We start from the raw sequence: 23260 nt of genomic DNA, 5'->3' as shown, positions 1-23260 counted from the left end.
CTTGATTTCCTTCTACAAAGCAACTGCTTCATTCCAAAATTCCAAGTTGGGCCCCAAATGTCAGCCCTGGGCACTGTCCTGGACCAGACTGCCACAGGCTTGGAGCCTCTGGCTGTAAGCAAGCCATCCTTCAGCTGTCCAGGAGCCCGGATGCCACAGCCAGGATGCCGGAGGGCTCCTGCCACCCTCATGTCAGGGTAAGCAGGAATGATCCAGGAGGGTCTGTTCCTCCCAGCATTGGGGTTCAAACCCTCCGTGTCCTGATCTGCAGCCAGTGCCTTACTCCTTCTGGGATTGCCACCAGAGTGATCCTGCCTGGGGACTCACAGGCCACAGTCTGATAATGAGCTGGGTCCTGGGACCGCTCTTGGGAAAAGAGAAGGAAGAACGATCTGGAGGATGCGTGCTGGTCCGGAGAACCAGAGCTCCCCACGTGAGGCTTCCTTGTCAGACTGCAGTCCTGTCGACAGTGTTGTAAAAGGCTTGGAAAAAAATCCCCCCACCCCCCACCCTGGTATGTTTCTAATTTAAGATTGCAGAAATGTTTCTATTGTGCCATAGATAGAGTAACCTAAAACCTAATAAAAGCTCTGAATTAGGCTTGGACAGAATGGTTTGAATTAAGTCCAGGTAGAGGCGAGGACACTGGAGCGGCCGGCTGGGGCTGCCAGCCCGTGGGCCAAAAGGCAGGTTCCAACTGCAAGTCAGGACCTGCCAGGTCTGGAGAGGAGCCGCTGCTCCTGCCAGGATCTCGCCCTCGGGGCCGCTTGGCCCTGATGCCACTGGCGCCTGCCCCCAGCCCGGGAAGGCCGGACTCTGGTGGTTCACATCGCGGGTGCTTGCGGGTCTCTCCTCGGGCTGAGATGACGTGGCCTGGCTGCAGAGCCTGCGTGGAGGGGCTGCGTGCGGCCCGGCCCTCTACCCCTGCACGACTGAGTGGCCGTCTGATACAGCTTTGCCTCAGTGTCCAGGGCTGGTGCCGGGTCCGGCAAGCAGTGCCTTGCTCAGCCAGTGAATGGCAGATTAACCATTTTGAGGGAACCAGGGAGCGAAGAGATTTTTTGTTATTGTTATAAACGATGCTTCACGGAGCATTTTTCTGTCTGTGCGATACGAGGGTGTCCCGAGTGTGTTCTTCCTGCCTCCATGCCACTCTCAACTCCGCTCGCTCTGATTGGGTCATGTGACCCAAGCCGCCCCGCCTTCCCCACAGCCAATTGGATAAGGGTGGTCACCTGACCACCTGGCCCCAAGCCATAGGCTGGATTAAACCAATCAGATTCTCTCTTGAGATTTGAACCGGAAAGGTCGTGGCCAGACATTAACAAGGTGGGATGCTGGACCCAGGGGCTGAGCCAGATTCGGGCTGGGCGTAGTGGCAGCGTGTGGAAGCAGGTGAATGAGCAGAAAGAGCCGCGCCGTGTGCCTGACAGAGGGAGAAAGAAAAACAGAGAGGATGAGACAGAGATGGGGCAGGGGCAGTGAGAGGGAGAGAGGTAGAGAGACAGGTGAGGGGGCAGAGACCTACAGACTGACCCCAGAGGGGGGGCTGTGCGGGTGGAGGGGAGACGTGACCTCGCTGCCCGTGAAGTCTGCTGCACTTTCTACTCTCAGAAGCCAGGCCCTGCCCCTGCAGTAGTGCAGTAAAGCAAACACTCCCTCCTGTCGGTGACAGGGGCTCCTTCGCCCACGAAGCGGCCTCGATGCTGCTTGGTGCTGGGAGCCTCCCCTTGCTTGCTTGGGGTCAGAGGTGGGCTGGTGTGAGAGGGGATGGAGCGGGCTTGGGGAAATTTGCATTATAAGTTCCCCCCCTCCAACCTGTGCCCCACGCTGCTCACCCTACCCCCGCCCCCAAACTAAGAGGTCATTTTGTGCACTGTCTCCATCCTGGGGCTGAGGAAGGTCCCCAGTCGCTGCGCTCAGCTCCAGTTGTTAGTGACACCTTGGCCTGCAGCCCAAACCACTCCCTACATGCACCTGGTGGAGCTGGCCCAGGCGTTAGAGGCTGCACAGAGTCAGACAGCTGGGTCCCTGGCCGGGCTCCCATGCCCTCTGTGACCTTGAGGATGCCCCCTGGTGAAGTGGGCTCCTCGGAACCCGATGCATAGCCCAGCATGTGGGTCAGGTGCAGGCCATGCTGCCCTCCCTGCAAGGGGGGAGGGGTTCTGGAGGAGGCCCTGGCAGAGCCATTGCCTGTGGTGCTGTGAGGACACTCCGGGGCAAGGAACGGGAGGGAGGAGGAAGAGTGAGGCTTGGTGGTGGTGAGAGGCTGACAGAGCAGTGTCTGGGGTGGTGCAGCCTGGGCAGCCATTCAACAGGGAGAGCGAGTGAGGGTGGCGGGTCCAGGGCCCCAACACACCTGGCATCCACGCCCTGCCCGCTGCACCCAAGGGCCCTGGGAGCCAGGGAAGGCCGGGCCATCTTGGGGCACCCTCTGCGGAGCTTCCTCTCCCCCAGGTGGAGGCACCGCCAGGGCTCCATTTCCTCCTCTCTCAGGCTGAGTGGCCAGGGTGTCACCTCCCGCTCCTCCTGGTCAGCCTCCATAGGCCCTTAAGGTCCAGGGCCTCCCCATCTCTCAGTCTCCTTGGGAGGGCCTCCTGGAGAGGCTGATCCCCGGCCCTGGGAGGGCCCCTCTTGGTGGAGGAGGAGGAGGCAGCAATGCACCGGCTCCCCCCACAGCCCGCTGGCCTGCTCAGTGACTGTTTCTGTGGGCTGCACAGGCTGCGACCCGTGCGCCTGTGCTCACTGAGCTGCGACATCTTCCTGTGGTCTCCGCAGGGGAAGGGGGGGGTGTCCGCTGGCCAGCAGCCTGACATAAATCCTTGTTGAAAAATGATGGCATCCTTTCCTGCACTAGAGACGCACAGAGGCCCTGTCTGTGGGAGAGGGACTGTGGGGTCTCCTAGCCCCTGACTGGGTGACACGTGGCCACCCCAGAGCGCTTTGACGGGTCAGTTGGCACCGTGTGCAGGTGGGGTGAGAGTCTCAAGCCATCACTTCTTTCTGGCGAGCACCAGCCACCTCCTCCAGGTCTCTGCATCAGCAGACTAGGGCTGTGCAGAGAAACCTGTGAGGGCCGGACAGCCGCCGGCCCCCACTAGATGGCACTGTTGCAGGTCGTTTTCACCCGGGAGCCCTTCTGGGGGGCAGTGAGTGTGCGGGGGGAGGGCACCTGAGCTTGTGGTAGGTGTGAGGGGTGTGGGGGGGGCAGCCCTCACTTGTGATGTCCACCCCACCTTCTGTGGCTCTGCTTCCCTGCAGTTGTTCCTTAGGATGGAAGTCCCTGCTTCCTTGACATCTGTGGGTCCTGGGTTGTGGACATCAGACCCGGGGGAGTTACTGAGCAACCGGGCCACCTTTCTGAAGGCTCAGCCCTCCGTGGGAGGCTGGTGAGTTCTTGTGAAGTCCTGGCCCCGACTCTGGGTGGGCAGTGTTGGGGGATTCTGGCTGGGGACAAGCTTTTCAGAGGCTTGCACATTTTTAATCCAAATCGTATTTTGCATGGATGCTCTGGTTGGATGCGGTCACTCCTGGTGTGCTGTGTTGGGGAAGCTTCTGCGGTTCAAAGGAAAGAACACTTGTCATTCAGTGGGGTGTGGGGGGCCCTGTGGTGGATGTAGCTATCCCCGTGGTGTAGATATTTTGTCTTAATCTAAGTGGGCACTTGCAAGAGAGGGTGAACCTGTATGTCAGAAGATCCTAGATCTTTAGGGCTTCAAAAAATAGCCAACTCGTTTATTTCACAGATGAAGAAACTGAGGCACGGAGAGCCCAAGCAAGCTGCCCAAGGCTGTGTGAAGGGAAGACTTGCCTACCTGGACATACTCTGCCTCTCCACCTGGTCCAGTTCTGTGTTCTAATAAGACCCCAAATGCTAGGTCACTTCATTTGTCTGCTATGTCCGGGTCTTTCTGCGCAGCCATCCAGAGAAAGCTTCCAGGGCAAGCTCCTCTTTATGTCGCTCTTGTGGCCAAGGGAAGTCCCACCCAGAGCAGACCGTAAGGCTGAATCTTGGGAGGCAGATCTTAAGAGAGGAGAAAGAAAAGGAACTGTGCCGGATGAACTTGACAAAGAGCCACAGCAGAGATACAGTCACGGGTGGACCAGCCTGTGGAACCCACAGCAGCAGGAGGAGAGAGAGAGAGACAGAGAGGGGAAGGGGGGAGGGGTGGAGGATGGGAGGAGGGAGGCTGGCTGTAAGACAGTGGCTCGTGTGGCGACAGAGATTGGCAGGTCCAGCGTCTGCAGGGCAGATGCAGGCTGGGCACCCAGGGAAGACTCGCTGTCTCAGCTCGAGCCTGAGCAGTCGGCTGGCACATTTCTCCTTCTCGGGATAGAACAGTTTTCCTTCTGAAGGCCTTCAGCTGATTAGGCATGGCCCGCCCACATTAGGGAGCGTAATCTGCCTTCCTCAAACACCTCATCCCGGAGACTGGTACTGTGGTGCATTGGGTAAGCCACTGCTTGATGCACTGGCATCCCATGTTGGAGCCCCGGTTCGAGTCCTGGCTACTCTACTTTCCATCCAGCTTCCTGCTGATGCACTCTGGGAGGCAGTAGAAGATGGCACAGGTGCCTGGGTCTCTGTCTTCATGTGGGAGACCCAGGTGGAGTTCCAGGCTCCTGGCTTCAGGCTGGCCCGCCCCAACCACTCTGGCCACTTGAGAAGTGAACCCCTGGATGGGAGGCCTCTTTCTCTCTCACTCTGCCTTTCAAATAGATAAATAATAAATAGACATTTAAAAACAGGAAAAAAAGAAACCTCATGCCAAAACTGCTTTCAGAGACACAACCAGACATGTTTGATGAAGTATCTGGGTACTGTGGTCCAGCTGTGTTAACACACAGAATCGGCCATCCCAGGGACGCCCTGGCCTCTCTCTGTTCTGGTCACCGGAAGGCTTAGGACACCTCTCCTTGGTGGACCAGCAGGTGTGCAGAGGAGGGACTGCCTCTTCCCAGGGGAGAGCTGAGCTTGCTCATGGGCCTCTCGCAGGGGCTCACACCACGCCCCTGGGCCGGGCTGCTTGCTGGGGGTGTGGCCTGTAGGCCTGATGGAGCCGCCCATGTGCTCCGGGGGCGCCCCACTGCATGATGCAAAGGCTGCAGGAGGCTCCTGGGTGTTATCATGGCCTGCAACTCTTTCTTGTCCCCACAAGAACTTAACAGCAAATGGGGGTTCTAACCCTGGATTACCATCTTTCTGGAATGTTCTTCAGTCTTATCTGTCAGTGACTGTGAGACGCTGGATGTCCTGGTGGGCACGGGTCTGCAGGCCCTGGTTCTGTCCATGGGAGACTGGCCGGCTACCTCTAAGGAAGGGAAGGCATAGAGAGTGGGGAATGGCTTCCGTCATGGTGCCCCTGCGCCCTGACCCGGTCCAGTTTCTTTGGTTCTCTGAGCCTACTGGAGACAGATGTAGAGCATACAAGCTGGACAGCATGGACAGCGCCTTGGGCAGAGGCCTGGCTTTCCCTGCAGCCCCGCTGGGCTCCCTACCCAGTACTGTGTGGCTGGACCGGCCCTGGACAGGGCTCATAGGGCCTTAGATGGAATCCACCTCAGGCAGGAGGCCAGGGAGGGGCTGTGCTGTTTCCAGCTTGCCTCGCAGGTAACTTGATTGCTGCCTGTGAGAATTTGTTCATTTGTCAAATTGGTTTTCCCTTCTGGTTCCCGAGTGAAGCTAAGGGGCCCACCACAATGCCCTGCTCCCTAGAGGCTGCCCCTGCCTCCTCTGAGGCTCCCAGGGGCCAACCCACCTTCCTGACCCCACACCTGCAGTGTGTGCTCCTAGCATTATAGCTGAGCCCTGATCTCATACCCTCTGCCCAGAAATGGCTCCCCTCCCCACTACCCCATCTCCTCCTCCAGGAAGTCGGCCCTGATCTCACCTGTGTGCTCCCCTTCTTGCCCTGCCCTGCCTGTGTCAGTGGTGCTGCAGTTGTGTTTCTTGTCTGTTACATCCCTTCAGGGTGAGTTCCTTGAGAGCAGGGGCTCAGCAGGAGTTTTCTGAACCAAGCTCGCTGTGAGTGGGACCAGGGCCCAGCGAGCATCTGAGAAGAGTGTTCTCTGTCCGAGCCTTCTTCCTCTCCCGGGCCCCTTGGGTAGCCCAGGCCACTCGCCTAAGAGCCACCGGACTGCGGACTCGTGCTGATGCTGGAGGGCTGATGGCCACATTGCACCAGAGCGCCTCCTGTGTGCTGACACTGCTTCCCACTGTTTGGCCCCCTTCTCTCTAGCCCTCGCGGAGCCCTGTGTGGGAGTGTGGAAGAAAAACAACCCTCTAAAAAAGAAGCTGGTCGGGAACAGCGCTGTGGTGCCGTGGGTTCAGCTGCTGCCTGCAGCACCGGCATCCCATATGGGCTCCATGTCCGATCTGGCTCCCTGCTAGTGCATCTGGGAAGGCAGTGGGAGGTGGCCTGAGTCTTTGGGCCCCTGTATCCACATGTGAGACTCAGGAAGCTCCAGGCTCCTGGCTTCAGCCTGGCCCAGCCCTGGCTGTTGCAGTCATCTGGGGAGTGAATCAGCAGATGGAAGATCTTTCTCTCTCTCTGTCTCTTCCTGTCTCTCTAACTTTCAAGTAAATAATTTTTTTAAAGGATCTGGTATCACTTGTGTTAAAAGATACCAGGCGGTTCCCTGACCCTAGCTTTCCTTTGCCTGTGCAGTGCCGCCTATTACAACAGGTCCAGCAGGGCCGCAGAGGCGCCCCTCCCTGCCAGGCCCATGCTCTACGGTGAGCGGTGCTGAGTTCCGTGGTCTGTCCTTGTCTTTGACGCTTATACCAGCACGTTCACGTTCACAGATAGCTGTCTTGTGTGTGTGCATAGAAGAGCTTTTGTTCCCAGACGCTGGATCATGTCATATTCAGTTCGATAACAGACTCTTTTCAACCATTCTATCATGGGCATCTTTCCAGAACAATCCATACGCAGTCTTTTTTTCTTGTATAGCTCTGTAATAGTCCTTAGAACAGATATATTTTATGGTGAGCTAGTCTCTGAGGTTCAGAAATTCAGGTTGTTTCCAGGTGTGTTTGTTTTTTCACTCCTTCAAACAATGGCACAATAAACATCTTTGTACATCACAAAAAAGAAGACCACAGAAAGGATGCCGGAGTTGCAAAAGGCTGCATGGCTGGCCCAAGGTCCCGCAGCCTGTGATGGCTGGAGCAGGGATTAGAGTCCATTGTGGTCCCTGCTCAAAGCCCTTTTCTGTCCGTGGCCCTGCCGCAGCCGCAGCCGGTCTGCGGAGCAACGCCCCTCCAGAAGGGCCCAAAGGGCACAAGCTGCCTGTCTCTGCCCCAGCCTCCCGTCAGGGGTCTGACAGCTTCTGCAACCTCTCCCAGGCGGGAGCCCTGACGTCAGGGCCCGGCTGCCTCCCCTGGTAGTGTTTGCTAATTGGTATTAGCCCAGCAGTTGCTTTAGAAACCGGCTCTGATGAAACAACGGCTAATTACATAATGAATTCCCCGAGGAGCAGGCTGTTGTGCCGTGGCTCAGCCGTGTGTGGGGCAGGAGCCGGCTGAAGGGGGGCGTTGGCGATGAGCTGACAGCAGGACCCCCGCAGCGCGCCTCTGCATTTTTCCGTGGTGACTATAGGATGGATTCGGGTACTTGAGTGACCCGCGGGGATAATGCACGGGGCCATGGGCCACGGGGAAACATCTGTGCCATTTTGCTCCTAGTGGCCCAGAGAAAGCTGAGTGCGTAAGAAGCTTTGTTTTGAAATGTGTTTCCAAAATAAAGGGTTTCATAACAGCCATGATTGCAGAAACAACTGCTGATGGGGCTGGCTTCCTGGAAAGCAGAGGCTTCCTTGACAGTCGGGGTTTAAAAGGCCAGGCCAAGTTACAAAACAGGTTTACCTAATTGAAGCTTGGCATGGACCTGCACACACGCACATGCACGCACGCCTCCATAGGGCTGCAGGCTTCCTTGTGGTCTCTACCGAAGACCACTGAGCCTTTGTTTCAAGGTCTAGGGTAACAGAGTCTATCCACAGGATTCCCCATTCTGCTCCCATCCCTGAGGCCCTGTGCTAAACAGAGGCTGGAGGCTGTGTTCTGGCCACAGCTAACTGGAGCAGGCCCTGAGGCTCAGCCAAGGGCAGCCCCCTCGTAGGCCAGCAAGGTGGATGCTGTCCATAGAGACTCAGGATCGGGCAGCAGGGCCAATGGGACCCAATCAGATCCTCTGCTTTCTGGTGGCAGGCAGGAAGGGAAGAGGCACAGGTTAAGAAGGTTCCATGGGGCCGGTGCTGTGGCGCAGCGGGTTAACGCCCTGGTCTGAAGTGCCGGCATCCCATATGGGCACTGGTTCTAGTCTTGGCTGCTCCACTTCCAATCCAGCTCTCTGCTGTGGCCTCGGAAAGCAGAAGATGGTCCAAGTACTTGGGCCCCTGTACCCACATGGGAGACCCAGAAGAAGCTCCTGGCTCCTGGCTTCGGATCAGCGCAGCTCTAGCCGTTGTGGCCAATTGGGGAGTGAACCAAAGACCTCTCTATCTCTCTCTGCCTCCCCTCTCTCTGTGTAACTCTGACTTTTAAATAAATAAATAAATCTTTAATTAATAAAAAAAAAGAAGGTTCCAGAAGCAGGGCAGCCGGGGCTCTCTAGGGGACAGCTGACAGCAGTAAGAGGAGACTGAGGAAGACTATGACAAGATTTCCAGAGCTAAGGAAACCCAGCGGTCTCCCAAGGGTGCCTCCTGTTCTTGTGGAGCCTGACGTATCGCCTGCATGTGGCCTCCCACCTCCGCATCCCCAGATAGTCTCCGAACCTGTTTAGCGTCTTTTTCCTAACGGATCCCACCCAGCCGAGTGCCCGCCCATCCTCTGGCCCCTGAACGTGATAATGTGAGGTGCTGCAGACAAGCGAGGGGAGCAGTGGGTACAGGGGAACCACCAGCCACGCGCGGCCTCCCTGCAGCCCCGCCTTAGGCGGTTGGGCCGGGCATCGTGACTCGGGGAGCATCTGCTTGCCTGTCAGAAGGAAGTGGGGGAGGCGCTCTGTTGAGGCGGGGCACTTCCGGTGGCCCGGGGGACCCGGTTTCCAGCCCGGAGGAGTTCCCCGCAGAGGTGGAAGGACACGGTTCTGCTTTGGATTTGGATAGGGTCTTGCTGCATTTTTCCGATGTTGGTTCAACGAAACTCAAAACTGTTTTTCCTAACGCTTTCTTCCCCTGGTTTTCGAGTCACTCTGTCTGCGCCGAGAAAGGCGGTACATGTGCTTTTGATTCCTCGCCCCTGAAATCATCACCCTTTCTCTCTTGAGAAATCCCATGTCTCGGAACCCTTTGGAGACATGTAAGCCCTTTCACCCCCTCTTAGAACCAAGGCCCTGCGTGCTGCTGCAAGCAAACGAACACGGAGAGTTTCAATCAAGACAAAAGGCATTCCTCCCCGCCCGATGGCGTGGCACAGCCAAGGACGACCCCAGCGGCAGCCGCATGCCCAGGAAACAAGGCTTCGGAGAAATCAGCGCCTGCGTGAAGGCACAGCGAGTGACAAGTCGCAAATGACTGTCCAGGGCTGACTTGTCCTCGAGCCCTCCAGCTGCCGTGCACCGGTATCTGTCTCGCCAGTGCCAGGCAGTGCAGGCTCACACCCAGCCTTGCTCTGCCCTCAGTGCCCCACCTCTTGCCTTGTGTCTTGAGGGCACCTGATGGTGATTGGTGATGTGGCAGGGGTGCTGGGACAGACTGCACATGAGCTGCAGGAAGCTCACTGGGAGTGGTCACTGGGAGTGGCCCTCACCTGGGCCGAGAAGCAGGGCTGTCTGTGCTGCCAGGTGATGCTGTGCAGGTGGTGAGGGCGCACAGGCTGCCGGAGTTCAAGTGCCGGCTGCGCCACTCCCCAGCTGTGGGGCTGGGGTGAGTGGCTTTTGCGTCTGTGCATGCGCTGTGCCCTCGGTGAGGCGAGAATGGTTGCAGGCTGCCCAGGGCTATGTGTGTCTGCGAAGCTTTACCTGCCTGGCATCTGGCAGAAGCTTTTTGAGTGGTTACTGTTGTTATGAATGTTGTGTGCATGAATGAAACGGTGTGACGTCCTGATGCACTTTAAAGCGGGTGTGGGGGTGGGGAATTGGGTGAGATTCGGATGAGACAGGGCTAGCCATGATTTTGGTGATGTTGGAGCTGGGTGGTGGGTACATGGGGGTTCATGATGCTGTTCTTTCTCCTTTTGGTCTTGAAACTTAATAAAAACAAGTTTCTATAATAAAATGTTGCTTATGCATAGATAGAGGCATATACACATGTTTGAGAGAATGATGCTTCTAGCGGAGCGGGGGGAGCTGGTGAATGCAAACTCTTTGTTGGTCTGTCTCTAATAAATCAAATAAATAAAAAATTAAAAATCAACAAAGCCTCACTAGGAATGGTATGCATCAGAGCAAGCTGGTTTTAACTGATATGGAGATGAACTTACACTTTTAGTAATTAATTACTTTAATTATAGGAAGTGATATGGGGTGTGATAATGCAAAAAGACTTTCATGTAAAATGAAGTTTAGCAGAAGGAGTGGGCTGGCTTGGTGCAAGCAGCGAGGAGACCCCGAGAAGGAAGAGCTATGCGGCTCTGGAGGGCACGGAAGCACCACTGAGGTTGAGAAAGGGCTCCCGTTCACTGCCCTGTGAGGGCTCCGTGCAGAGCTGGTGGGGTCGTTTATCTAAATGGTTCCGCAGGGGGCTCACCGCAGCAAGAGACTATGGGCTGTGCAGATACACGGACCTGGCTTCAGTTCTCTGCCTCACAATGTCTGTGTGACACCAGGCAAATGACCTGCGTGCTCTCCGCCTCTGCCTCAGCATCTGTGACCTGGGATGCCACCACACCTCAGCAGCCATGTGCCAGGCCTGGGCGTGGGCCTCAAGGGTTCAGATCTTCATTCAGAACAAGTTACACTGCGATTTTAGACACAATTCTGACAAGGGCCTTTCTTCCTTTTGCTGTTTCTCAGTTTGTGGCTCCTGAGCCATGGACAGGAGTTGGGGGGCCTGCTCTGAGTGGATGGAAGTGGGAGCAGTCAGTGGGCACAGTCACCCTGTCGTCCTGTGAATCTTGAGTTCATCCCAGCAACACCGTTGGTGAGTTAATAACTCCTGCTGGAAATAGCCCCCAGTCCCCAGCCCCCAAAGCCGAAGCCCTTCTGTGTCTCACTCACTGACCCCGGTTTTGATTTTGTGTTTGCTGTGTGCCAGGGACCAGGTTAAATGTTCCAAGTTCAGTTTCTGATGTAATCACCATGACAGCCCTCCCAGGAAGGTGTCACTGTTCCCACGTCACAGCTGAAAGAGCCGAGGCTGAAGGGATGTGATGACTTCCCAGGGGCTCCGTGGCAGGTGAGTGGCAGGACCAGGATCCAACCAGGTGTGAGCTCCAAGCCCGTGTGCCTGGTCACAGGACGCCATCAGCCTCTGTCTAGTGGTCCTACACACTTCTCAGGGGCCCCCATGGCTCCCAGGTCCTGCCATCCTTTCTCCCCAGATGTGGGCTGGGTCCTGCATGGTGGGACCAGGTGCTCATCAGGTGCGCTTCTGGGGAGAGCTGCCTGCCTACAAGTGAGGACAGCAGCCCGAGGCGGGCTGCAGCCTGCAGCCTGCAGCCTGGCTGGCTTGGGTTGTTCCCAGTCTGGGGTTCTGCCGACATTTGCACTTGAAAGGGCGAGCTGTGCACATCTTCCGAGGAGCAGCAATGACAGGCAGTCTTTGAACATTTGCAAGCTGGATTTAAGGTCACAAGGACCTACTTATCTGTGTGTGATGGTGGAGGCACAAGGGATGGAAAACATGTGCCTTGGTTTCTGTCGCTTGTGCCCAGAATCCCAAAGGTAATGACTGTGTTTCGCAGATTTTCAGATCATTTTGCATTAATGCAGTGGTCTTCCTTGGAGACTGTCTGGCATCTGCCACTGCCAAGGAGAAAAGCAGTAGCCCACGGTTTAGATATGGTAATGTCCAATAGTTGGCACTGAGTTCATATAGCGTTTGCATGGGGCCATCTCCTTACAGGAAAAAAGTATTGGTGCTTTTGGAAGTCACACTAGGAGACACTCCCCTGATCACAGGTAAAAGGGCACCAGAGGTGAGCCTGCATACACACACAACTATGACACCTGGTGAGGGGCAAAGGACATGAGATATTGTGTGAGACCAAAGGATGGATACCTCTCCCTGTCTAGGAGAGCCAGGAGGGCTTCCCATTGGAGGTGATGTTCGTACCGGCTCTTGCAGGAGGCCTAGGAACCGGCATCTGCGGAGTTGTGAGATGCCCAGGCTCACTTTGGAGCCAGCAGGACTGGTACTGAGAAGCAAGAGGTTTGGGGTTTTTGGGGGGAGTGGCTGAGACATGGCAAGATGGGGAGGGTGGGGGTGGGAAGGGTGTGCTGGGAGCCCAGTGATCTCTCAGGGAGGGGAGGAGGATGGAAAGGACTCAGCGGCCACCTGGGTTGAGGGAGGGCTCTGGGCCAAGGCTGTCCCCTGGCTTTGGGTGGCCGGGGAGACTAGACAGGTGCGCATGGAGGTTCACGAGAAGGCGGTGGTGGTCAGCTACGTGTGACGTTCCCATGTAATTAGGAGAGTATAACAGGGCAGGAGTCGGACCAAGAAGGGCTCGCATCTAAATCTTGGTTTCATTACTGCATGCCCCTGGGAAAGCCACATAACCTCTTGGAGTCTCAGTTTTCTTATCTGCAAAATGGCACCAATACTCAGTAGACTCTTTCTGAGCATTACTTTATATTTCGTAAATGTTGAGCACTGAATTACATGATCCCAGGACCTGGCCCATGCTGGGTGCTTGAGTTAACCCAGACAGGCAGGTGGGGGAGGAGCAATCTGGGGATGCCAGGGCTTCTCGTTTGGAGTGATGGGCACAGCCAGGTGAGACATTCCATGAATGCCACAAGCTGCACCCCTTGTTTTGGGCTAAGCAGGCGGGCACAGGTGCAGTGTGTCAGTAGCTGGTCAGAGGCATCTGAAGGCAGTGTTTTTGTGTGGTCCCTGAAAACAGCCCATCTGTGCAGGCAGACTCGAGGGTTGCACAACTGTTGATGTTTCCAGTGGTCCCCGCGGAGCTAGGTCCCGGAAACCAGAGCCATGCCTGGGGATGGATGCACAGTGAGATCAGCAAAGACTGCAAGGAACTGTGCATCCCGCAGTCTGTGAGTGCCTGTTAGCACACTCATGAATGGGCATCGCTCCCCTTCGGGACATCAGGTCCCAGGAAACAGAACAGCTGCTGCGCCGGTTTCATCTCTGTGAATAGGGAAGGGACCCAGTGCTGGCAGGGGCTAATGAGATCTGAGGGGAGATGCCTGAAGACAGATGGACAAGTGGATACTCGATCTAGCAGCCAAGACCCCAGGGCCATCTACAGACGAGCAGTGCGAATGGCATCTCCAGGCACATGTTCCACTTGCGTTAGGCACAGGTGCTGCGGGAATTCCTGCAGCTTCTGCCCAATGCATTCACCCGATCACCTCTTCCTGCTGGAACAACCTTGACCTGCACAGCGGCAGCCAAGCTGGGTGCCTGGGCTCTGCAGTGGCCACTGACGTGAAGATCAGGGTGTGAGATATTTCATGGAGCAGCAGCCAAATCTGCTGCGCTGGGGAGCCTGAGGAAGTCTAAGCATTTACTGCAAGGCTTTCCCGAGCATGTGCCATGTGCTCTCCAGGGTGCTCGGTGCCCTGGGGAAGACCCGAAGAGAGACCCAAGCCTCCATTTTCAGGCAGTAGGCCTTCTGGCCAGTGGTCAACAGTTACCGTGTGAATCAATAGAGGGGGAGCAGAGAACAATTAAAGAACTGCCAGTACCACCCCGCCACACATTTGTTCATCTGCTGGGCACATGCCTTGGAGCCTCCTTTCTCTGCCAGGCCTGCGCTGGCCCTGGTTCTGCCCTCTGGAGCTCATGGTCTGATTTGGGGTTGCGGCTGCATGGTCAGTGCAGAGCAGACAGAAGCGGAGGGTGTTTTGTGTGCTCACGGGGGTGGTGGCACCCGAGTTGAACCTTGAGGGCAGCACAGGAGCTGGGCAGGCTGCTGGGGAGGGAGGACACTGCGGGGGCCAGTGGTCCCCTCGTGGAGGCCACGCTCATCCGTGGTCATAGACTGTCTTCTCTCTTCTGAGAACAGGGACAAGGGAGGCCCAGAAAACCCTGCAGCCTGGGGCATGCTGGGATGCTCCTCCAGGGCACCCACTACTGTCCATGCCTCTAACACATCTGGGCCCTCCCTTCACCTCTGTCCCAGAGTGACAGGTCCTGACCCTCATGTAGCATGAGGTGCTCACTGCTGTCCCCTAGGCAGTGAGCAGCCACCACACGCCAGGCCCAGGGCTAAGGACCCTGCACATCCCATCTCATTTAAACCTTGTAAAAATGCCTTGGGAGGTTAAGAGAGGTGAGGTGACTCTCCCACTGCTTCCTGGGGAGGGAGAAGCAGAGCCAGCGTCTAAATGCTATCCTTCCTCCCCTCTGAAAAGCCACCTGTCCAGGGTGTGAGCTAAGTCCCTGTGCCTTTTGTTTCTGCCAGATCTTGTTCAGCCAGTTGGGTGGCAAGATCATGGGAGTCCACAGGAGAGCTGTGGCCCTTTAGGCAGCGGGGTGAGGGCAGCCCTGGAGCCATGATAATCATCTGTGCCACCAGCAACTCAGCTAGCATCGTTGTGGGGTGACTTTATAAACAATGCTTAACCTCCTTGGGACCCATCTCCACCTCTCCTGCTGCCAGGCAGACCCATGACAAGGGCCAGATTCCAGAAGGTTCCCATGGGAAGTGCTGTGCACCTGCTAAGGAGGACAAGAGTTCTGTCCTGATGGAGGGGGAGGGCGTTGGGAGAGTTAACATGGGATAGGACCCAGGTGCTGTGTCAAGGGAGCTGGAATACAAAGCTGATTAGTGGAAGAGTTTATTGATATGGTGGCACATTCGGAATTGGATATCCTGGGAAGAACCCCAGAAGATGGTGCTGATATGCCACCAGGATTGCTTTTAGAAACTCAGTGGGGCCGGCGCTGTGGTGCAGCGGGTTAACGCCCTGGCCTGAAGTGCTGGCATCCCATATGGGCACCGGTTCTAGTCCTGGCTGCTCCTCTTCCAATCCAGCTCTCTGCTATGGCCTGGAAAAGCAACAGAAGATGGCCCAAGTCCTTGGCCCCTGCACCCATGTGGGATACCCAGAAGAAGCTTCTGGCTCCTGGCTTCGGATCGGCGCAGCTCCAGCCGTTGCAGCCATCTGGGGAGTGAACCAGTGGATAGAAGACCTCTCTCTCTGTCTCTACCTCTCTCTGTAAGTCTCTTCCAAATAAATAAAAATAAATCTTAAAAAAAAAAGAAACTCAGCAAAAATGCCAACCTACACCAAGTGATGTAGACATGACAGCCTGCTGGGGCAGGCAGCCCAGCAGGATCAAAAGACTTAGGGCCCAGAGTGGATGTACGATGGAAGGTTGGGAAGAGTTGGTCATGTTCTGTGGGAGGGCCAGGAGCACACTTTCCAGAGTGATCAGGAATGCACAGCGAGGGGTGCTTGCATGATGGAGAAGCCCAGGGGCCCAGGACTGGCATCGAGCAATGCGGCAGCAGCACTGTCTCCTTTGTAGCAATGGGGAAATGATAGGAGCCAAGTGGCAGTGTTTAACCATCAGAAGTCAGGTGGGTATAACTATGGTGATGACTGGCCATGCCCGAGTGGCAGCAGGAGGGCCCCGCCAGCATAATACTGCAGAGGCAGTTAATGGACCTCAGTGTCCCTGTAAGACTGTGCTATGGTTTGAATGTCCCGGGAAGGCTCATGTGCTGGAATTGTAATTCCGCAATGAGGCGTATTGGGAGATACATGCTAGGGGAGGTCTTTGGATTATGGGCTGGGGCCCTCGTGAATGAATTAAAGCCCTTGCTGCATGAGTTCTGGCTCTCACAGGGACCTGATCCCTTATCAAGAGAGGGGTTGTTCTAAATTGAGGCTGGCCTTTTTTTTTTTTTTTTTTTTAAAGAGAGGAGAGGCAGAGAGAGAGAGAGAGAGAGAGATCGATCTTCCATCCGCTGTTTCACTCCTCAATTGACTGCAATGGCTGGAGCTGCGCCAATCCAAAGCCAGGAGCCAGGAGCTTCCTCCGGGTCTTCCCATGCAGGTGCAGGGGTCCAAGGACTTGGGCCATCTTCTACTGTTTTCTCAGGCCACAGCAGAGAGCTGGATCGGAAGTGGAGCAGCCGGGACTCAGACCGGCACCCATAAGGGATGCCAGCACTGGAGGTGGCAGCTTTACCCGCTACGCCACAGCACTGGCCCCTCCTTTCTACTTTCTGCCTTGGATTAAAGCAGCCTTGAGCCAAGAACCCTATCTGAACTCTGCTCTTGGACTTCCCAGCATCCAGAACCATGAGCCAACTATACCTATAGTCTGTGTGCCCAGTGTGAAGGTTGGATAGGACATGACTCCTGAACTCATGTTAGACAGTTAAGTCTCAGAGTCATGGACTGATGGTGGCAAGAGGATGGAGGCTTGATCCAAGTATGGTGTCTGGGAGGTGGGCCTTGTGGGAGGTCCTTAGGTCACTAGAGGCTGCCTTTGGAAGGTAGATACTGTGAGAGGGCTGTTGATGAAAGCCGAATTTGGGCTTCTCTCTCTCTCTCTCTCTCTCTCTCTCTCTCTCTCTGATTTCACACACTCTGCCATTGCCATCTTGTGGCCTCATCAGCTGGATGGACAAACGGGGATCTACCTACTCATGGACTGTGAACTTCAAAAATCATAAACCAAAAAAGCCTCTCCTTTGTAAGTAGCTAGCCTTAGGTGCGTCATTGTTATAACAAAAAACTAATACACCCTGTCTCGGGTCTTCTGTTATGGTAGCAAAGTGGCCCAAGATGATAGCTAACAAAGGTACTGTTTAATGTACATGTAATAAAGGTAAATCAAGGATGATTGACCGGGCTGAGGGAAACCAGTGCAGTCGGAAGTATTGATCACTGCCCATTTTCTGTTCCTGGACCTGTTCTCAGATCCAAACCCTAGTAACTGTGGAACAGCTACATACCTCTGAGACAGGACACTGCTTCTCTGGAGTGACCTTGCTCCATGGGAATTACCCCAGACCTGTCCCAAGGTGCCCTCATGGTCATTTCATTAGGTAATCGTGTGCTGGGAACTATACTCAGATCTTCAAAGATCTGAAAAAAGTTTCAGACTTTTCACAGGCTCTGAACTGACATTAAAACCCAGGGACCCCATAATGGGGACATTGAAGTCTGTGTCATCCGTGGAGTCCTGGCCTGGATCTGCTCACAGTGGGTCCACTGGGTCCGTGGGTCCATCTGGTGGTCATTTCCCAGGCCCAGAGTGTAATTGGAGTGGAGCTGCTTGGTGGCTGGCAGAACCCTCACAGTAGACCCTTGAGCTGTCAGGTAACCACTGTGGTAGTGAGAAAGACCAAGTGGAAGGCTCAGAACCCACCCTCCTCCCAGGCCAAGATGGTGCATTAAACAGTGATACTGCATCCTGGGCAGACTGGCAGAGACTGCTACTTTCAGAAACCTACAGTGTGCCATACCCCTATTTGATCCCCCAGGCAGACACCAGCAACACCATGTTGGATTCTGATGGGCAACCACCTACCTAACCCATACAAAACTCTGACCTGGTCACCAGCCTAGTGAAACTGGTCTGACCCAACTGGATGACAAATCCTGACCCAGGCGCATTGCAAAGCAGCCTGATATCCTCATCCCAAGGCAGGGACCCCAGGCACTCAGCAGAGGCACCTGAATGACATAGCCCTGAAACCCACGTCACGTGAGTGCCGCAGATCACTTCCAATGCTTACACAGCAGGAAAACTCAAATGTCGGCAGTCAACACACTCGGGAAACGTCTGCTGGCTTTGTTTCTTCCCTGCTTATCTTTTCTTGCACCTTATCCCCAAGAGCTCCCCTAGACTTTGCTGGATCAGGTTGCTTGTTTGACAAACCAACAGCCATTAAACTTGGGTCTCAACTAGACTTTTACTTTATTTTGACACCAAGTATAGCGCTGTTGCAGCTGCTGGGCCAGATGGGCTGTCCTTGTGTGAGAGAATGATCTGTTAACACCACTCTGGCAGCCATGCTCTGCCATCATGGAGCCGGAGTGAATTCCCTGGGAACACAGTCATGGGCACGCCCCAGGCCTCTCACCCTGTGTTGCAGCACAGTCCAAAGAGACCAAGGCCTTCTTGAGAGCATCACGTTGGTTCACTGTATTGACAACTGTGTTGTAGTTTAGTTGGATGATCAAGACATGGCACATAGATTGGAGGTGCTGGTATACCACATGTTCTCCCTATGGTTGGAGGTAAATCCTATAAGGATACAGTGGCCTTTTATGTAAATGAAATCTTTAGGGGTTCAGTGGTCATAGGCATGTTGGAATGTGCCTTCCAAAGGGTAATTCCTGCCTCTTGCCTCTTTCAACAGAAGCAGCACAAGCTTGGTAGGTTTCTTTGGGTTGTGGGGATTGCATTTGTCATAGCTGGGATACTAGCCTGCTCCAGTTATAGAGAGTAAGGAAGACTGAATGGGGTCCAGGACATGAGAACACTTTGAAGAAGATTCATGTGGTAGTGCAAGCAGCCTGCTGATTGGATCATTGGACCTGGTAGATGCTGTGGAGTCAGCAGTTTGGGCAGCCAGTGACAGAGGCTGATACAGAATGACCAAGTTAATCCTCCCATGTCGTTGATCAGTGCCTCTTTGGTGATACGGGGAGACTGGCACAGCCGTGAGCTAAGGCACAGGGCTTGGTAGGCTGAGCTCAGGCCTCGTCCGAGATGCTATTTACCATCTTGTTCAGACAGTCGTGGGAAGTACACCGCCTGCACAGCTGTATACTGTGAAAACAAGCAGTGCCTCTGGAAGTACCCTTCAGCCTCCAGCCGGAATCCGTGTCCCTGCTTGATGGCTAAGAAGACTGAGGCACGAGGGGATTCCAATTCAATACCATCAAGGTGGCATCTGCCAATGCCATCTCACTAGTCAGAGTGATCAGTTTCAGTTCACAATTGATCATAATGATAGGATTAAGAGTCAAAAGGATCACATAAACAAGACTAGTGTCTGCTAATACTAACTGATAGAATTAAAAAGGAGAGAACGATCCAACTGGGAAGCGGGATACACAGCAGACTCATAGAATGACAGATGTCCTAAACAGCACTCTGGCCTCAGAATCAGCCCTTAAGGCATTTGGATCTGGCTGAAGAGCCCATGAGAGTATTTTAGGCATGGAAAGCCAAAACTCTCTGGCAAAAAAAAAAAAAAAAAAAAAAAAAAAAAACAAAAAAAAAACAAAACACCCTAAAAGAAAGATCTCTGCGAATGAGATCCCAGTGGAAAGAACGGGCCATCAAAGAAGGAGGTACCTTTCTCTGAAGGGAGGAGAGAACTTCCACTTTGACTATGACTCAAAAGGCTTCCATAGCCTTGACAACTCATGTTAAGAGCCTAGGGTGATTACTGACGCCATAAACAAGAGTGTCACTTGTTAAGTCAACAACAGGAGTCACTGTGCACTTACTCTCCATGTAGGATCTCTGTCCTTAATGTGTTGTACAATATGAATTAATGCTATAACTAGTACTCAAACAGTACTTTATACTTTGTGTTTCTGTGCGGGTGCAAACTGTTAAAATCTTTATTTAGTATATACTAAATTGATCTTCTGTATATAAAGATAATTGAAAGTGAATCTTGATGTGAATGGAATGGGAGAGGGAGCAGCAGATGGGAGGGTTGTGGGTGGGAGGGAAATCATGGGGGGAAAAAGCCACTGTAATCCAAAAGCTGTACTTTGGAAATTTATATTTATTAAATAAATGTTAAAAAAAAAAGAAGACTGAGGCACGGCTGACTTTTTCCTTTTTTTTAAATATTTATTTATTTGAAAGGCAGAGTTACACACAGAGAGAAGGAGAAGCAGAGAGAGAGAGGTCTTCCATCCATTGGTTCAATTGGTCCCAATTGGCTGTAACAGCCAAAGATGAGCTGATCTGAAGCTAGCAGTCAGGAGCTTCTTCTGGGTCTCCTACGCAGGTGCAGGTACCCAAGCACTTGGGCCTTCTTCTACTGCTTCTCCAGGCCATAGAAGAGAGCTGGATCGGAAATGGAGCAGCTGGGATTTGAACCAGCACTCATTTGGGATGCCAGCATGGCAGGCAGCAACTTAACCTGCTAGGGCACAGCATTGGCCCCACAGCTGACTTTCTAGAGAAGCATGTTAAAGGTCTTACTAAGGCTCATCCAAGAGCCATCCGTTTATTCATTGACCAGTGGCTTATGGAGCATCTTTTCAGGAATGAACACTCTGTTCAGCACCAAGGGTAGCAAACCAGACACAACCTATGTTCTCAAAAATGTCTCGGTTTGAAGTAAACGGAGGAGGAAGGAAACACAGAAGCCAACAGGTAGTTCTCACACGGTGGCATCACTGTTAGCAGAGGTGCTGGGCGATCTTGGAGACTTACCTGCCCCAGAGAGAAACAGGTGATGGCGGTGGGGCAGCGGGAGACGAGAGAGAAAGAGACATGAGCCAGGCAGCCAGTGCGGACCAGGGGCTCCGAGTGGCTAGAGCCAGGGTGGGGGAGGGGGATGGCAAGGAGAGTCATTCAGGTTCCAGACTCCTTTCTTGTCAGTAGCTCCTGCTCCAGGGGGCAGCTGTCCCCAGAGCCACGGCAGTGGGCGAGGCCCTGGGCCATTTCATTAGGGAGGTTTCCCCCGCCCCGATTCATCTCCTAAGCCCTATTAAGTCTCTTACTTAGTGGGGAAGCAGCAAATCAAGATGACATTTCCAAAGCAGTGGCCCAGCCTGTTCCTGGAGGAACAGCTAAATCCTCACCCATATTAAATACCTTCTCAACAGCAACGGCCGGGCCATTTAGGAAAATTAAAAGGAACGAGCCGAATGGAGAGCAGGGAGATTAAAAACAAGTGTAATAGTGTTTCCAGTGCTGTGGCAATTAGGAGACCTCACATATGGCCTTTTCACTTGATCCTTTCCTGGGCTTATCCTGCATCTGCATCCACCAGAGGCCCAGTCATTAGGAAAGTGGTTCTGCACCAGGGTACTCAGGTTTCTGGCTCTCTGTCGTTGGGCCAGCCAGGTACTTGGCTCCTGGCCGGCCCCAGACTGCATGTCTCCCATGCACACGCTTTGCATGGAGAAAAATCAATGTGTGGAGAGCTTTCTGGAAGGCGGCAGATTTTAAGGTTTATCTCTACTCAAGTTCATCAAGTTAAAAGAACGCTATGATGCCAATTTTGACCCACTGGATTAACACAGGTCAAGAAAAGAACACTTAAATGCTACCAAGGATGTGCTAAGGAGGGCGTGGCTGGACCCTGCTGGTGGAAACTGATGCCAGCTGTTAATAGAGCGCTTAGGCCCAGCACATCAAGAGTTCTGATGTGCATTAAGGACTCAAAATATGTCTCAACAGTTGGTATACTAAGTCTACTTCTAAAAATAGGACCAAAGGAAATATGGAAAGTGTGGGAAAAGAGTTAGGCAGGGACATGTTCCCTGAAATGTAATTTGTAGCACTAAAAGGGAGGAACGCTAGAATTAATTTCTCCTATCTATTTGTGTCTTGGTACCCATTACCCAGCCTCCTGCTGTCTGCCTGTACTCCCTGGGAGTCTCTGGTAATTCCCGTTTAGCTTTCAGACCGACTTTTTCAGTTTCCACATATGAGAAAGGACATGTAGTATTTGTATCTGTGTCTGGCTTCTTTCACTGAACCTGATGTCCTGTGGCACAGTCGTGGCTGTCATTCACAATAGTCTTGTACATGTTTTATGAAGGACTGGAAGAGGACTGCACAGTGATTAAAGCCACGGCCAGCAATGCTGGCATCCCATGAGTGCTGGTTCTAGCCCCAGCTGCTCAACTTCCAATCCAGCTCTCTGTTGTGGCCTAGGAAAGCAGTAGAAGATGGTCAAAGTCCTTGGGTCCCTGAACTCACATGGGAGACCCAAAAGAAGCTCCTGGCTCCTAAATTTGGCCTGGCCCAGCCCAATCATTGTGGCCATTTGGGGAGTGAATCAGCAAATGGAAGATTCTCTCTCTCTCTCTCTCTCTCCAATTCTGCCTTTCAAATAATTAAACAAATCTTAAAAAAACATGAAGACAGGAGGAGCCCACATGAATAAATGATATAATAGGGAAATGTGGAAATGCTAATGACTGATTTGAGCAATATAATTGTATTCATGTATTAGAATACCTCATTAGGGGCCAGCACTGTGGTGTAGTGGGTAAAGCCCCCACCTGTAGTGCCAGCATCCCGTATGGGTGCTGATTCAAGTCCCAGCTGCTCCACTTCTGATCTAGCTCTCTGCTATGGCCTAGGAAAGCAGTAGAAGATGGCCCAAGCGCTTGGGCCCCTGCACCTGCACGGGAGACCAGGAGGAAACACCTGACTTCTGGCTTCGGATTGGCACAGCGCTGGCCGTAGCGGCCATTTGGGGGGTGAACCAACAGAAGGAAGACCTTTCTCTTTGTCTCTCTCTCTCTCTCTCTCACTATCTCTAACTCAACCTGTCAAATAAATTTTTAAAAAATTCCTTCAAAGTGCAGACAGGACTCCAGCCAGGCCCTCTCACTCAGGTGCTCAGGTCATGATCTAACCACTGCACCAGACTCCTGCCCTGGTACATCTGTTTCTGTTGCCTGCCACTTTCCTGAGCAGTCAGCTGAACCGACCAGTTAGTGAATGCTGTTTCCAACGTAAACACAGTCGTCGGTGCCCAAGGCACTGGGAGAGCTTTTGGCAGATCAGCTTCTCACCTCTGCAACCTTCAGCTCAGCTGTCTGCTCTCTGAAAGCCCGTTGTTTATTATTCTAACACTTTGCCGCATTTGATTTGATGATATAGAGGATTTCTGCTTCTATATGCAAAAGTGTGCTTGATTTTTTTTGGGGGGTGTATATTGTATGTGGGCAGGTCTGATAGACAGTTTAAATGCAGCCTTTTTTAAAAGGTTTCTTTATTTATTTCCAAGTTAGAGTTACACAGAGAGAGGAGAGAGAGAGAGAGAGAGAGAGAGAGAGAGAGAGAGAGAGAGAGGTCTTCCATCCGCTGTTTCACTCCCCAGTTGGCCACAATGGCCATTGCTGCACCAATTCGAAGCCAGGAGCCAGGAGCTTCTTCCAGGTCTCCCATGCAGGTGCAGAGGCCCAAGGACTTGGGCCATCTTCTACTGCTTTCCCAGGCCATAGCAGAG

General features: G+C 53.5%; 2 long non-coding RNA genes across 6 annotated transcripts in view; both read left to right on the top strand.

Moving 5' to 3' along the window:
- Positions 1 to 23260, top strand: part of LOC103350402 (uncharacterized) — a 108051-nt gene that overhangs the window by 5339 nt on the left and 79452 nt on the right. For 2 of the 5 annotated variants that reach the window (XR_007908727.2, XR_007908726.2), the window contains exons 2-4: positions 10962 to 11088; positions 11203 to 11343; positions 13026 to 15096. This is a non-coding gene — a long non-coding RNA (uncharacterized lncRNA). Of the gene's footprint in view, positions 1 to 10961; positions 11089 to 11202; positions 11344 to 13012; positions 15099 to 16182; positions 19238 to 23260 lie in introns of those variants that run through there. The other 3 variants (XR_007908729.2, XR_007908728.2, XR_007908730.2) reach the window with 3 other exon arrangements.
- On the top strand, positions 227 to 3896 carry LOC127482863 (uncharacterized). The gene is made up of 3 exons (XR_007908732.2): positions 227 to 1395; positions 3262 to 3389; positions 3747 to 3896. It is a non-coding gene; the product is annotated as an uncharacterized lncRNA (long non-coding RNA).

Source organism: Oryctolagus cuniculus, chromosome 4, assembly GCF_964237555.1.
Source record: "Oryctolagus cuniculus chromosome 4, mOryCun1.1, whole genome shotgun sequence".
Taxonomy (NCBI): Eukaryota; Metazoa; Chordata; class Mammalia; order Lagomorpha; family Leporidae; genus Oryctolagus; species Oryctolagus cuniculus.
Note: the sequence above shows the minus strand (reverse complement) of the source record. Positions and strands in the feature narration are given on the sequence as shown.